At 44.6% G+C, this 17,050-nt stretch overlaps 1 protein-coding gene across 6 annotated transcripts in view; it reads right to left on the reverse strand.

Moving 5' to 3' along the window:
• HIVEP3 (human immunodeficiency virus type I enhancer binding protein 3) overlaps positions 1 to 17,050 on the reverse strand; it is a 272,282-nt gene that overhangs the window by 128,113 nt on the left and 127,119 nt on the right. For all 6 annotated transcript variants that reach the window (XM_029619610.1, XM_029619605.1, XM_029619607.1 and 3 more), the window contains one exon: positions 14,702 to 14,772. The gene's annotated coding sequence lies outside the window, so the exon portion shown is untranslated. The remainder of the gene's footprint in view (positions 1 to 14,701; positions 14,773 to 17,050) is intronic.

Below are 17,050 nucleotides of genomic sequence, written 5' to 3' on the forward strand. Positions count from 1 at the left end.
TTAGTTAGGGGTAGTAACCGCCTTAACAAGCAAGCTACACCCACGCCCCTGTCCACGCGACTATGCAATTCAGTCCCTGTTGGTTGCTGTCTACATATAGATCCTCCTGAGCGTTCTGCACCACACAAGTCTCTTCTCCAAATGTTCTTGTGTCACAGATAGAACTACTCAGAACACTTTCAGGAGGGCGGAAGGGGCCCTGTCCAGCTGGGAGTATTGCTCAATTATTCTTTTGTATATCACTTTTAGCCAAAGGGATGTGCAGAGTTTAACAAGGGAAATGCGGCAGAGCAACCTATGTTAACCGCGACAAATATCAGGATCTTACTTTAACAAGATTTGTCTTCATCTCTCTGCAGTCACTGAAGATGAAAGGGAATAATTACATCTCAGCTCACACCAAATGCACTGAATGAAGGAGGAAAGTGCAATTTTTAGCTACCTATGTTAAAACTCACCAATGGGAGAGAAGAGGAGCAGAAATGTATTTGGCTCGTCTTGCAAAAAGTGTTGAGGTGTCTCCCAGTATGAAATCTACTGGGTCAACAATACCTCTTCCTGCAGTATCCAATGATCCCAGGAGATTCTCACTTCAAGAACCAGCAAGACTCAAGCCAACTTGATATGAAAGGTCTGACATATCAGTCAGAGCTGGTTTGAAACAAGGTCATGTAAACAGCACCATCACTAAAAGGCTGGACTTATTTTGCCACTCAGACAACCTTAAAAGGTTCGAATAGCAACAGAAATCCAGCTTAAGTACAAGATCACTATCCTATGATTTCTTAATTTCCAAACTCTTTTCTCCCTTAAAGAGTTACACGTAGCAGGAAAAGCCACAGACTTCCTCCTTCCGCATTATTGACTGCTATCTCAGCAAATGTGCAAAACGCTAACCATGTTCCATTATAAAAAAAAAAAAAAAAAGTTAAAAGCAATCAAGCTTCTTTGTACAAAAAGCACACACTATCAATCCAGAAGCAGTGTAAGCCAAAGGTCAGAAGAGAATACCATGCTCCCCGAGGATCCAGGCTGCTGTACCTCCATTTCAGCATTTGCAAATCTACATCAGAAGCTTTTCAAAGCAGAGGGACTGTTCTGTACTGTGCGGGTTGAGACAAAAGATAATCGAATACCAAGAAATGCAAGGGGAAATCAGGAAAATGCATCATCAGAAAGATACAGAAATAGTCCCAGTTGTCTTGGATGCTACCAGCTTACTTAAAAAACCTTCCACGCTCACCTCAAAATGTTGCTTGCATACATTACACCATACCAAGCTCCCAAAGAAAATTCTCTTTGGCACAACACAAGTGTTAAGAAGAGCACTAGCAGAGAGACTGAGATTATACTCAACCCATGCTGGTTTAAAAGTGAGGCTTATTCCCATCATGGCACGCGCAAAATAATCTCATTTGGTGAGACTGATTCAAGAGAGAACATTTTCATGACCTGAGCATGGTAAAATCTTCATGAGACACTATAAAGTCCACACTGGACCAGAAAACAATGATAAGCAAGTGGAAAAAGTGCAAATACAGCAGAAAATACAAAAAAAAAGTTACTTCAACAATATGAGGATAAAAACCTTACATAGGAATGGCTAACAAGAGGTGAACTTAAACCTAAAGATGAGAAATTGACACCTGCAACAAAGGACAGTGGCCTGTACAGTCACAGTCAGAATAGAAAGGAAATGGAAAAATCAGATAAATAAATACTCTGTAGCACAGATCTGGAAACTGTTTCCCATGTCATAGCTTGCTGTGAGGTGCAGAGATCTTAAGGCTGAAATGCAGAAAGGCACAATAAAGTAACAAGACTCATTCACTGAAAACTGTATCCTCACTTACCATAAAAACACTGAGAGATCTAAGTTGTGAGCACACGGGGACAACTCCCATACAAACTGATAAAAGCGTCTGATGCCCGGTGGCTCAACAGGCAACGTTGCGTGCTCCCATTCAGAGGATCTGTGGTTGACTCCCGAGGCTCTGCTCCCTAGGCCAGCCAGGGCTGGCAATACTACAGAGGTGGGTAGGAAGTCCAAGTCAGCACACAAGAGTGACCCATTAATGGATAGATTTAGGACCCACAGCTGCAGAGATTCAGAGGGAGTCCAGGTATGTGGCGCACCAGCTGAGCATTGTCACTGTCTTAGTTACGTTGGGAGGGGGCTATAAAACAGTAAGCATTGCTGTGTTATCCTCGTCTGTACACCACCCTGAACCTTGGAAAGACGGATGAGAAATCTTTTAAATAAATAAATGGGGAGGAGGGATACAGGTAGGTGTGAATGAAAGCCATTTTTAATTGAAACTCCTGTGCCAAAATGCTTGACCAGCCATTGCGTTAAAGAAGGAAAACAAGGACAATATTGCTAACCGAGGTGTCAGCACCACGTGACTATCCTGATACAATATCAAGACACAGAAGATCGAGTACCAAGAAATGCAATCAGAGACAAGGAAAACATGGCAAAAAGATGCAGAAATAATCTCGATTGTCTTAGGTGCCACCAACCTAATTAAGAACATCTATGTACACCCTTAATATGTCACCTCTATATATATTACACATGAAGAGCTACAAAAGGATTCTGCTTTTCTTATTAACTGTAAATCGGAGAGATTGAGAGCATGCCCTGGGATTTAAGAGTGAAGTTCATACCTGTCACGATATGCATAAAACAAACCCATTTGGAGACACTGACCCCAGAGAGGATGTTCTCATTTGCTTTTCCCTCTGCATATTCTTAAAATGTATTTCAGTCTCTACCAGAATATTTTCAGGAGTTTATTCAAATGCAAAGCGATGCCAGAAGCCTCAGCAAAATACTGGATGCAGGGGAGCTGAAAATGGTGGTGACTTGGGGGAGATGTCTGTGCAGCACCTCATACATAAAATGCTTCATGACAGTCAAAACAAAATAAGCCTGATACTTCACTTTCAACGCATATCCAGCACAGCTCTCTGCTTCAACGGCAGGGGGGGAGGAATGAAGAAAAGAGGATTTATATTCAGACAACAACCAACAAGGACTGAATTGCACAGGCTGGGTAAACAAATAAGCGTGGGAGTAGCTTGCTTATTGCGGGGGTTACTACCTCTAACCAATTAAGCTAGATATTTCACTTAGATGCAGCTGCAGCACTGCTCTCTACATCAATAATGGGGGTGGAAGGTAACTAGAACCAAAACGTTACTAATAAGGGCCAAGAGTAATAGATAAGTATGAGAAAAAAAAATAAGAGTGAAAGCTTGCTGTGCAGACTGGATGGGGCGTTTTGGTCTTCTTCTGCCGTCATTTCTATGTTTCTATGAACACCGGAAATGTAGGCGTATTTCTCTTTAGCATATCAGGTTAACCATTCGAATTCTCACCTCCAGCTTGGAGCAGGTCAAGAGCTCCAAATGACAGGTACAAAAAAAAAAAAAATTTGAATTCTCTATCGCCTAGAGCTGCTCCTTGACATCTGCATTGGAGAAACACCGTTGCATCATGCCTTGTGTCCCCAGTTGCCCACCAGATGAACAGGTGGTTTGTTGACTGCGAGAGCGTAGTAACAGCCTACCTCCAGGGAGTCCCTGATTTTCTCTGAAAGTAAAACCCTAGTGAATGAAACCTGGCACGGAGATTCTCCAGTTCCAAGCCCCTGGAGGTTAATAGAAGGGCTCTTACTATTACTGTACCTCTAACCATGGTCCCTGATGCTGGATAAGCAAGACGCCAACTCACTTGCAACAGCGTTTTCCACTGCATGCAGGGATGGGTTTTGCTGCGAGAAAGACGACAGTGTCTCTTGTTTTCTTCTGGAATGTGTGGCTGTCCGTAGAATTTCAGATACAATTTTTTAAAAAGGTGGGGGGGGGGGGGGGGGGGGGGGAGGCTGGCATGGCCCATTTTGATGCATGAAAGGACAATTTTGTCCTTCTGAAGGGGAAGATTTGACAACTCTCTAACCTGCTTTCCAGCACAGTAAACACTATAAAAAGGAAAAAAAAATCATTAGAATAATCTTCATTAAATGAAGCTATAAAATTCATGGGGAACAGGAGGGGGAGGGGAAACAGGAATCCTGCATTCAGAGTCCATGTGCCCCAGAAAGCAGGACCCTGAAAATTTGGAAATTTCTGTTAACACTTAAATCTGAAATTTCATAGTAAAAATGTAATATTAAAACATCCTGGGGGGGGGTTTGGTTTTTTTTTTTGTCTGTTAGGTTTTAATCTATTTGGAAGTTCCCTTGGCAAGTTAAGGAGAGAAATCTAAACTCTGATCAGTGGAAAAGGGAATTTCCTTCAGACACACAAAATTGACAAATCCTCCTGTAAAACAGTAAACAAAGTTCAAAACCATCATGCATTTTCCTGTTAGTGGTTTTTTCTATCTGCATTTTTTGGCTATTATTCATTGTTACAGCCATTAGACAGAGGATTCCAAACTGGGTTTTTTGGGGTTTTTTTTTTAAATAAATATTAACCAAGCTTCCTGGGAATTAACTTGGGCTTTTTCTTTTTCTTTTATGTGATGGGGGTAGGATTACAGAGGGGGGGGGGGGGAAAAAAAGTCAACATTGAAAATAAAATGTCACCTCTGCTGCCACCATCACCATAACCTTGGAAAATGTTCTGGGGGCGATGGTCAGACCAAAAGGCAGCACCCGAAACTGATAATGGCACCCCAACGCCACAAGAAATGTTGGGGTGCAAGAAATGTTGGTGCTCTAATCGGATGGGAATATGGGAGGCTCAACTCGGACAGATCCAAGGAGGTCAGAAATTCCCCCGACTGCACGGCCATTATCACTGAGCGCAATTTTTCCATGAGAAAATGACGGTCGACTCCTTTGAGAGCCAGGATGGGGCGAAAGGAGCCCTCCCTTCTTGGGCACAATGAAATGAATGGAATATCGCCCCGTATTTTCTTGAGATGTGGGCACTGGAGCCACAGCATCGGACTGAGGAGCCTTGACAATGTACACTCCACTGCCTGCTTCTTCTGCGGGGACTGGCAGGGAGACACCATGAACAGGTGCTGAGAAATAGTGTGAAACTCCAGCGCATATCCCTCTCGTATCACCTCCAGGACCCACTGATCCGATGTGATGTGATCCTGACCCACCTCTGATAAAAGAGAGAGAGAGGCGTCCCCCTATCTCCTGCTCCTGAGGGAGGGTCGACAAACCTTCATTGGGAGGCTCAGGAGGTTCCACTAACTGAGCCCGCGCCTCGCTTGGGCTGTCTGGGATGAAAGGACTGAGACCTACCGAAAGGCCGAATCCTCTGAAAGGTCATCCCCCTCTGTAGGGACGAAACCGCTCGGAACCCCTGAGACGACCCCCCAATACCGGAGGGGCGCAGCAACTGCTTCTTATCCTCCAGCAACTGAGGAACCAGGGATTCACCCCACTTACTGGTCAGTTTCTCCAACTCGTTCCCAAACAAGAGCGAGCCTTTAAAAGGCAATTTCATAAGATTAGCTTTGGGGGTCGCATAGGCCAACCAATTTTCCAGCCATAACTGACGCCTGGCCGCTATTACCGAAGCCACTCCTCTGGCCGAGGTACTGACCAATCGCAGCCCGCATCTACTAAAAAGGCGGCGGTGGGCTCCATAACTGCCCTGGGAGTCACTCCAGAGTCGTCAACCTCCTAAGAGAGAGAAGCAAACGAGAGCGAGCCACTAGGGAAGAGGAAGCTATCTGCAAGGTCATTGCATTACTTCAAATGCTTGTTCAATTCTCCTATCATGCACGTCCTTCAAGGCCGCTTCTCCCTCCACGTGGAAAGTCATCCATTTAGAGAAGGCACAGACAAGCGCATTCACTTTCGGAAAATGCAGACCTGCTCTCACCACTGGATACAGGGGGGTACAGGCCTTCCAAGGTTCAGCGCCTTTTAAATTTGCCTCTGGGGCGTCCCATTCAAGATCAATCAATTCTTGAATGGCCTCCATAACAGAAAACCATGCAAAGAAACCAAAATGGGATTTGCTCCAGGTACTCCCAGCATCTTCAATGTCTGGGAAATCAGGGCCAGAAGTTCATCTCTATGAAAGAACGGCAATATAGTCCTAAGACAGTTCCAGTCCCAGAGGAATTTCCCCATCCTCCAGAGAGTCAAGATCTGCCTCATCATCAATGCCATCTGGATTCCTATCGGGAGTACCTGCAGTCAATCCAGGTGTACTCCGGTGTTTTAACAGTAGTATCGGAAGAGGGAGAGGCCACCGCCTGAGGATCTGACCTGACAAGATCGGACGGGGTTGAGGACTGCACCTGAAGAAAGGATTGCGATCCTTGAAAACATTTTACCCAAGAAAAGGCAGAAGGATCCATACCAAAACCACTGAGCTGCGATCCCCTGCTGAGGAACCAGTCAAGGGAGTTCCAAGGTCAGGAGTCCCTCCTGACATGTCTTTGACCAGACCATCATCAGGCTAAGAAGAGCCAGGCTTAGTAAAATCAGAGGAAGATAATTCTCCCTGAGCCTCTAAACAGCGCTGGCACAAGTTAGAGGGCACGCCAGGCTGAGATGCCCGAATATGACAGGCAGCACAGAGGGAAAGGCACTTAGGTTTCTTAGCTACCTGTGCCATTAGTCTGTCAATACGCTTAACAAGCGACTGAAAATGTGCGTCCAGCCGAAAAAGTTTAGGTGCACAAAATTTAGGCGTCCAAGTCTTATGCACCGCAAAACTAAACGCCCTGTCACTGCGCTAAACCTGGACGCACAACAGATATGTTCCAGAATGAGCGTACGTGCAGTGCACCCAAAAGAAACTGGGCGCACAATTTGAACGTACAGCCAGATGCACTTAGCGCGGAACGACGATCCTGTAGAGCAGTGGTTCTCAACCGGTGTGTTGCCGAGCACACGCAGGTGTGTCGCGACACTTCCCGGTCCCCTGCTGACCCAGCTGCTTCCCACTACCCGAGCAAGAAAGTTCCTCCACCCGGGCTTAAAACGCTGAAAGCCTGGGCGGAACGCAGCAGGAGAGCTGGAGTCAGTGGCACCGGCATGCTCTCTTCTCTCCCCCCCACCCCCCCCCGGCCCGGAAGACGAAGTGGTGAGCAGCGGGTGCGTGCGCGGGAAGAAGAGACCATGCTAGTGCGGGCAGCATCGGCCCGAAGAAAAGCGAGGCGCGGCCTGAGGAATGAGCAGCGCGGCTCGGAGAAAAACAAAGAATGTGGTCAACCCCCACGGCCGATGGGACTCCTTGCTCCGCGAGGGCTGAAAATGAAGAAGATTGCTGCTGCCTTTAGGGTTAGAAGTGGAGGAGGCTACTGCTGCCGCTAGTTCGGGGGAGGGGGGAAGAGTGAGTGAATGAGCAAGCATGTGTGTTTGAAATCCTGTGTGTGTGTGTGTGTGTGTGTGTGAGCGAGCATGTATGTGAATGATTGAGAACCTGTACATGTGAAAGAGAGTATGTGTGTGACTTAGAGCTGATTTAGGTGAGGGAGCATGTGAGTATGTGATTGAGAGCATGTGTGAAAGTGAGAGAAAGACAGCATGTGTGTCTGAGTGATTGAGAGCTGGTTTAGGTGAGAGAGCATGTGAGTATGTGATTGAGAGCCTGTGTGTAAATGAGAGAAAGAGAGAGAGCATGTTTGTAAGCATGTGAATGAGAGTCTGTGTGTGAGAGAAAAGGACAGCATGTATGTGTGTGATTGAAAGCCTGTGTGTAAGCATGAAAAGATGACAGCATGTGTGTAAATGTGTAATTAAGAGCCTATATAAGAGAAAAAGCATGTGTATATGTGAGTGACTAAGAGCATGTGTGTATAGGTGTGTAATTGAGAGCCAGTGTGAGAGAGAGCACTGGTATGTGACAGAGAGGAGAAAGTTCCAAGCAAACCACCCCTCCTCCTGCTAATTCAAAACAATCTCAGGGCACCTGGATATCAAACGTTCTCAGGTATGCAGAGCAAAACATTTTTTGTATCCTTATTATTTTTCATTACTGGGTCTTTGTGTCTTCTATTTTAAAATATTTTATTGGTATCTAGAAATTTTTGATAAGAGTTTTTAATTATTGGATATTCCATTCATCCGCTGTTTTGAAATAATCTGTTCTTTTTGTTAGTATGGTTTTACTGCTACTGATTTTATATTTCTTGATTTGTTTTATAAGGATGGGTGATGTTTCTTTTTTCCTTTATTACACTGCATACAGAGACTCTCTGGCTTGTTGCGGTTTCCAATTCAGTTTTTGTCTGCATGCTTCTAGTTATGCGTTTTGGTCTCTTTATTCTTTGTTAGGTGAGGGTCAGCATATGTGATTCAGGTGAGGTTTTCTGCTGGCGTGTAGTTTCTGTGCAGGGCTCTATAGCAGCCTAACTTGATCTGTTTTCCTATTAGGAGATGTATTGGTGTCTTAAGGCCTGGTGTAATATTTTCAGTGTTGCCTTTTCTTAGGTAAGGTGGTTACTGTTAAGTGCTGGAAATTGGTGCTGTTTTGGCATGGGATGTTCGCCGTTTTGCAATTTCTGTTCAGATAGAATATGTATCTTTTCCTTGTTTCATTCTTAACAATAAAAATAATATTGGACCTTTATTTTTTTTTATTTCTGCCATAAATTGTAATGAGCAGTGCGTCACACATGCGAACACGGTCTGTCAGGTGTGTCACGATGGGAAAAAGGTTGAGAACCACTGCTGTAGAGGGCAGCTGCATGCGCAGAAAAAGTGTGCGAAAATGCTGCTGCGGCCTACCATGCAAAACACAGAAAGAAACCTAACAGCGGGGCCTAGCCCCCACCCAGGCTGCTCAACCTGCCAGGCTACCCAGTTCCCTTAACCCCCTCGGGAGCGGGAACGAACGTCGGATGGCATGCCAAGCCCAGAGACCGGAGGAAGTCCTACAACAACTCCTCCTCTATTCTGTCTCTGACTTTTTTTTTTAAACTTACCTGAGCTCAGCCTTCCCAGCCGAGTACAGAGACTGTCTCTGGCTACGGGGTGAGGACATATACATTATTCAACTGTTCTCTGTAAACCGATTTGATTTACATATAATGTAAGAAGATCGGTATATAAAAACCATAAATAAATAATATACTGTCACCGCCACGCTCGGCTTCCTGCACCGCTGTCTTTCAGGTGCTTAATTCAGCTAAGTCCAGATTGGCTGAAGAACCAGCTACTGGACTGAAGCAGTCTTCTAAGGGACCACGGAAATCACCTCAGGAATTCTCAACTAGGGGAGGGACCATTAGATATCACTGCAGGAAAGCAGGCCAACTCAAATCTCCAAATAGTTCTCCTCTAAATTTTGAAGCAATTGCCAGTAGGAAAATGCACGCCCACCATCTGCTGTAGATGGAGAATACTGGCAGGCTGATGTCACTGCAGGATTATATATACCGTGACGTCAATTTGCTACATCTTCATCTGCTGGCAGAGGTGCATAACCCACTGGTCCTGAATCCATCTGTCTAGATGCTAGGAAAGGAGAAATTTACATTCTGGGCGAGCTTATACGCAATACAAAACAGCCGAGAGGGTCTTCGCCAATTGCTGACTTGCCAAGTTTGAAGAGGAGCGATTCCAGCCATGAGAACCACTTGCAACATGGAGAGCTTTCTTTAGGACTGAATTTTGTCTTGCGTGCGTTGAAAAGGTGTGCATACTCCTGCGGATCTGGTATCCTGTCCTTCTGCCACCTGCAGCATCTCCCAGAAAAAGTTTTTTCTTCCGGCAGCAGGGCAAGGTGGCAACGTGCTATGGAATAACTCAATTTGTGGACATTTCTGTTGATTTTAACACGTGTTGCCCTTGATGCACATGGTCAGTATTTTCTATATTTAATTTATAATCAGTGTTTCCATAAAAATGACAAGCAAAGTGGCTTACATCATAATCGGACAAAATACAATAAAAATCATAGCTTACAAAAAAACCCGCACTGAAAACAACATTATATAAAAACAACACAATACATTATGTTTGGCTTCTGTTATTACAGTCACAGTATGTGCCTGAGAAGTATCGCAACCACGAATGTCGTGCCAGAAAACCCTGGCAGTTTCTGGCCCCGTTCCAGGAAGCGTTGAATCCCTAGCGCTGCAACGGTCTGCGTAAGTACTTTTAGGAAAGTGAAGAGGTGGGGGGGGGGGGGGCAGAGAGAGGGAAAGGGTGAGCAAGGGGCTGCGAACTGCACCATTGACAAAAACATTTCAGGCTAGCAGGGAACAAGGGTGGGAGGAAAGAGTGGAAGTACCGGCAAAACGGAACAAACCGCGCTGACCGATCTCTTGCTTGTATCAGCAGCACAGCAATGACTCAGGGTGAAGTCAGCCTGCAGCAGCCCAGAATGCTTAAACAGCTTCATTAGGGGGACAAAAAGTTAATTACTGTGCCAAAGTCACTCATTAAACACTCTCTCTCTCTCTCTTCTGTTGACCTTGCTTATCATTTACAAGAAGAAAAAAAATGGAAACAACCATTTCATTAATTTTTTTAGTTTACGTTTAAAATAATTATATATATATATATATATATATATATATACACACACACACACACACACATACGCATCCAGTTTTTAGTGCTCGCTCCCAGGGGCTGTGGGTACAGACTAGTACTGGGGCTCTAACACATGCAGCAGAGATGGCCCACAGCCCTCCTGTACTACACTGCTTTTATTAGCACTTTACATATATATATGTAAAATTCTCATACATAGCTGTGTATTGTCTGAATTCTGCAAAGCCCTCTTTTACCTAATGCTTGACAGAAGAACCACCCCACGTTGCCCAGGATGACCTGTGCACTGTTTACAAAATCTGGACCCTCTCTCTGGGTTACTCTGTGGCCAGGTACTTGACGTACACACTAGATTTCTTCGGCATGGCCGGTACTGCCTTGACACAGTGGTGCGAGCCAATCAGAAACCTCTTGCTGGGCAGGTCAATGTCATAATTGCAGTGCCCATTTCAAGCTTGGGCAGGACAGGTCTGCGCAGAGCTCCCGTTCCTGTGCCTTTCCTGCTCTTCGCCCTCAGCATTCAGCCAAACTGGAGAGAAGCAGAGGTAGCAGATGCTGTGACTGCTCCGGCCGGGTTCTGCTTCGGCACAGATATGCCTGCGGGTCTATCAGTCCTAGCAGGACAGCCTGGAAGAGAGACAAGCTTGTGTGCCAGTGCTCCCCTCCGGTCTGGCTCCGGAGTGCACGAGGTGAACAGGCAGAGTCACGTAACAGGTTATGTAAAAGGCAGGTGGGCTGGCGGAGCCAGCTTCAAAACCCTAGAGACCAAAGAGTAGCCAACAGCCAAATGTTCATTTCACTAGCAAATTTAATAATTTGGCCAACTGACAGTAGCAAAGGTTGCAGAGCTGCTCTCTCTCTCTCTGAGAGCTGTATTGGACTGGTGCTGCAATGGCTGGGCTAGACAGAAGAGAATAAAAATGGCGGGTGCAAGACATGTCCTGGGGATGACCAGCACTGTATGTAAAATGTTGCTTTAAGGACTGGCATGAAAAGTGCAGGGAAGAACACACTTGGGCACGGCACTTAACACTACTGCGTTCAGACTGGTTCTTTTGGAGAATAAATTTTGTGTACAGCGATGTAAACTGGTGGTGCCATGTAAACCAGAAGTGACTGGAGTCACCAAAAATTCTGCAACGGCCCCTGAGGCGCACACTCACTCTCTCTAGTCCAGGGTTTCCCAACCCGATCAGATGCGCCACGGAAGAGTCTCCACTGCCTGATGCTCAGATCCAGGCCAGCACTTGGGCTCTGCTCTCAGCTCCTCGCAGCCACAGGAGACTCCCCCGCAGCAGCTCCTCTCTGAAACCGTGTGTAACCACGCATGCCTCTTCTTGCTGGCTGCCGTACGAGCCAGGGACGGATTCAGGCACAGGTAACACAGACATGGGCCTCGGGCGCCAAATTCCGAAGGCACCCAAAGACCTGGGAACACCATCTACTGCTGTCTGATTTCTGCAGGCAAAATCTCCCACTCCCGGTCCCTCTGCCTATGGGCACCATAATCTTAAATCCGGCCTGGGCATGAGGCAACATGCAAGCTACGGACTGCACATATTGCACTCCACACACCTCCTTCATTCGAGTCCTTCCAACCAAAACTTAGAGCATGCACTGAATGCTCCTTAAGCAGCGCTGGGAGCAGCAGCAGTGAAGAGGCTCTGGTAGGCACATTTATTTATTTATTTTATCTGATTTATTTTCCACTTTTCAGGCACTTCAAAGTGGATCACATTCTGGTACTTTAGGTATTTCCCTATCCCCAGAGGGCTCACAATCTAACGGCCAGATTCATTAAGGCTTTTCTCCCATTTTGTGTCTATGGGGAGAAAACCCTTAGTCAATCAGGTATTAAGTTTGTACTTTTCAACGCATAGCTCTCTGCTTCAATGGCAGGGGAGAAAGCCTGTTACTTCACTTTCAACGCATAGCCAGCATAGCTCTCTGCTTCAACGGCAAGGGCAATGTAGAAAAGAGGATCGAAATAAAGACAACAACCAACAAGGACTGAATTACATAGTGGAGTAAACAAAAGCATGGGTGTAGCTTGCTTATTGAGGCAGTTACTACCCCTAACTAAGCTACATATTCAATTAGATGCAGTTCCAACGCTGCGGCAGCCAAGGTAACTAACTGAGCCAGTTGCCTGCACCACACAGATTTCTACACTTGTATATAAGGAGGAGAGCTGTTCCACTGTGACAGGTTCATGTGTACCCTTATTACCCTTATTTAGGTAATACAAGGATTAAGAGGCACTCCATGAAGTTAGCAAATAGCACATTTAAAACAAATCAGAGAAAATTCTCTCTCACTCAATGCACAATTAAGCTCTGGAATTCATTACTGGTGGATGTGATTAAGGCAGTTAGCATAGCTGGGTTTAAAAAAGGTTTGGATAAGTTCCTGGAGAAGTCCATAAACTATTACTAACCAAGCAGACTTATCAGTTTGTTATAGCACCATAGGATCTTTGGCATCTTGCCAGATACTTGTAGCCTGGATTGGCCACTTTTGGAAACAGGATGCTGGGCTTAATTGACCCTTAGTCTGACATAGCATGGCAATTTCTTATGTTCTTACACATGTTTTATATTACAAGAACTGTTGCTCTGTTTTCCTGGTTAGTTTTTTTTTTGTTTGGAATGCACTAGAAGTAATTTAGTCTACTACTTTGTTAGTTTGTCTATCCTTATTTGTTCAAATGGTTTCTGTAATGTGTTACTTGTGTATCTGTAACTCACCTTCGGTTCCCTAAATATAAGGCGAGAAATAATGACCAAATAAATAAGGAATACAAACAAAGCAGGTACAGGAAATGTAGAGCGATTATTGCTCTAATGCGTTCCAAACGACACCTACAATAGATTATTACAAGTCAACAGAAACTAGAAAAAAAAAGAATAGCTGAATGGGCAAAAAGATGAAAGAGCATAAAAAAAAGCTTCAGGAGAAGAACATACATGAACGGAGCAAGTTTCTTGAATGAACCAGGGCTGGCAAAAGCAGTAAGGGGGCTTTCTGGCCTCTGGTGCAAAAACAAACAAAAAAAAAAAAACAACAAAAAAACCCCACAACAGCAATTGTCACAAAAGAAAATATTCACCAAAAAAAAAAATGTAATTGCTGAGCATGATCCAAGAAAAGATCATTTGAAGCAGCCAGGTGGAAGAGCCTTCCTAACCCCATCCCGCGACATTGCATTATTAACATCCCCCGAATGCCCAAACTACCTCCGGGAGCCCTCAAACATTGCTCTGCTGGGTTAACACATGCTGGGACCACTGCACTGCACAGGGCATCCTCACACTGCTCCTCACATTACTGCCTATGCAAGCAATCTTAATACAGCAGAAGAGACAAAACAAAGGGGGGGGGGAAAAAAGAATAAACCCCCTGTTCTTGTTCTCCCTCTGGTTTTAAAGACCAGTTAAACTTTCCCAAGGCAAAGCCACTTTTCCCACTAGAGGGTGACAATGGGGGTCTTTTAAAAGCCGTTCTGATCTTCTTTAATGTCCAGAATCTCTTCTGCAACACACACAGCAGCTCTCCTTTCACATCCTTACCCCCTGCTTTCAGTACCACCTTTACAAGCACAACTCCTCCCGTGGACTCAAACACGGAGCACAGATCCACAGGGACTTTGCATCCACTCTTCTGCACGGCTGTCAAGGGACACAGAGGGCTCAATATTTAAAGGGGATTAGCTTTTGAAAACAGACTAGGGTTCAGCATTTTAATTTAGGGTCCTAATTCTACTGGAGACCTAAATTAGGGTGATACAGGGGCAAATTTAGGAAAGAAATAAGAAGTTAAGGGTTCGGCATTAGACACCTAATGTAGGTATCTAAATCTAAGGAACTTTATTGCAAGCCTAAATATAAAGAGCCAAAGTTTTATGTCCATATATTTAGGTACTAAACTGAGAACTTAGGGCTTTAAATTTAGCTCAAAATCCTGCTAAATTTAGGCATCTAATTGAGATGCTGATCATTTTGTCAAAACTCTGTTGTTCCCACAGTTCGGCCCGAGTACATGTCAGCTCTCCTCTCTTACTGCTTACATTCCCCTTCCACCGACCATTTACCGACAAAACACTGCAGAGCCAAGCTGCACTCAAGACGTTCTCGGCCATCTGTGCAGTAAATCAGCAGATTGCTCCAGACCAGTGAGTAAGGGGGCATAATTGGTTGCGTAACAGGACTTACCGCGTCCCAAGGTTCCTCAGGCCGCTGTGCCGGTCATTCCCAGAGTGCAACGCCACCATCAAACCCGGTCACTGTAAAAGCAACCGACAGGTAAGGAGGAATTAGAATGCTGGCCACACAAACTTAACACCTTTACCTGGGGGAGAAGGAAAACTCCCTGGTTCCAGTTTTCAAAAGCATGGAAATAAGAACAGAAATCCTGCTGAGAAAGGAGCCCAATCACCTTCCACCAGATTCTTGCATTCTCCTGCTAAAATAATGTCATTGCTGCAATTAATTTAGATTAACGGCTGTCTCTAAGGCATGTTAAGGTTTTTACTGCTTCTCAGAAACAAATGTGCAGCCACCTCAGGGGTGAATGGCCTAAGGGCACATTTCTGGCATTCAGACTGTATGACAGCTTCCGAAAAGAGAAGAAACCAAATTGCTTTGATGATTTGGTCTGTGTATGTTTTTGTTCATGTGTTTTTATTGTGATTTATGTATTAACAATTATGTATGTATCCATTGTACCCCACCCTGAATGCAGGAAGGGTGGGTAACAAATGTTTTAAATACATAAATAAATTACTGAACGGCAGAGCAAGAGAGAGAAATTGATTTCCACAAAGTCAAACAAAAACAATTGTAGAACTGGGATTAGAAATGAGAGACAGTGGAGTGGCTTCAAAGTCAGAGAATGAGTGGCAGAGCTGGGATTATAGCTCACATCCTAACAAACCATCTGGGTTATTATGTGCCAATGCCCTAAGCTCTAAACTGCAACACCTCATCCCTACTGCCACATATAAAATCATAAACAGACTACATGCAACACATTGCTCTACATTAATTTAGGAATTTAGAAAACGCTGTAACAGCAATGTACAATCAAAATAAAGAGAATAATAATCCATCATACAAAGAAAAAAAAAAAAGCAAAATCACAAAACTACAAAAATTTATATAACCTAAAACACATACTATTTAAGGTGGTCCTATCCATTATTTTGCCCAACTCTCTTAGAAAACAACAACAAAAAAAGAAAAAAACACTTCCCCCAAATCAATAAACCAGACGAAGCTGAAATGCAGTTTCCATTTAAACAAATCAACTTTTTAAACAGGTGAGCTCCCTGCCTATCTGGGAAAAAAATCTGAGTCAGTTCTAGTTTTTTTTTTTTATACAAACAGGTCACAAACCAAACATACAACAAATAAGTCAGGAAGCTTGGGCCAGTCTAGAACGTTTGGATTTTGAAAATAAGCCAAGTTACACCTGTCCAAGACAGGATGCTGGGCTCAAAGGATCTGGGTCTGATCCAGCATGGCACTTCCTAGGTACTCAGTAGAGCAAACAAGCAAAGCCAACCTAACTTAAAATGGCACCCCAAAATGACCCATGGCGGTTCTGCCCGATCTTAAAGGACACCACTCTAACAGATGGCACGCTAAGAAAAGCAGATAATTTGTGAGATGGTCTAAGCTTACACCCTTCAAAAGATGCACCGTGATGTGTAATGGCTGTTGGGCCAAAACAGACTTGTATGAATCAAAGTGGATGACAAAAACATCCAAAATGGCCCCGACGGCCAAAGAGAAGAAAATCAGCACTTTTACCAGATTTTGGGCATGCTGGGGACAGATTTGGAGGACAATGATGGGTAAAAGGTTGAAAGGTTAAATAGAAGATCCTGGGGAAGGGGGTGGAGTTGGGTCACATGTGGTGATCTATATACTCGTCTATCTAAAGTGGAAGAACCTCAGTTAGGCAGACTGGACCGGTCAATACAGTCTTTATCTGCCATCATTAGCTAAAATGTTTATATTGCAATGTTAAGGAGACCATCCTGGCTGCACAGCAATTTGAGCTGGTCCAGCTTTTTACCGTGAACTTAGCCGTGTCTAAGTTTGGGGGTTTCAAAAGGTGGAACAGGGGGTGTCTTACCGTGTACAGATGTGGCTAGCTAAGCTGGAACTCGGGAATTTCAGACTGCCAAGCAGGCAAAAGGGTCATGATGTACTAATGCGAGGTATAAGACAACCAGCTGTCGCTGGAACAAAATGCAACTTATTTAATCGCTGGTCGAGAATGCTCCCATTCCAAGAGACACAGCCTCAATCTCCTCCAGGAACGCAATAATACCCACCTTCACATCTTCAGTCTGGGCTACAATTACTGCACGGCTAAAATGGATCAATTTCCTCTCCTTTTCCTCTCTTGCGTGCTCTGTCTCAGAAAAATGCTCAGAAATGAGGGGAGAAAAGGAGGCTACAAACTGACTGCACTTTTTCAGAACAGGCCAATCCACTTCCCGGGTTTTTCATCACAGTCCCAACTTTTCCCTTCAGGATATCTCAGCATGAACA

Source organism: Rhinatrema bivittatum, chromosome 11 (genome assembly GCF_901001135.1).
Source record: "Rhinatrema bivittatum chromosome 11, aRhiBiv1.1, whole genome shotgun sequence".
In the NCBI taxonomy this organism is placed as follows: domain Eukaryota; kingdom Metazoa; phylum Chordata; class Amphibia; order Gymnophiona; family Rhinatrematidae; genus Rhinatrema; species Rhinatrema bivittatum.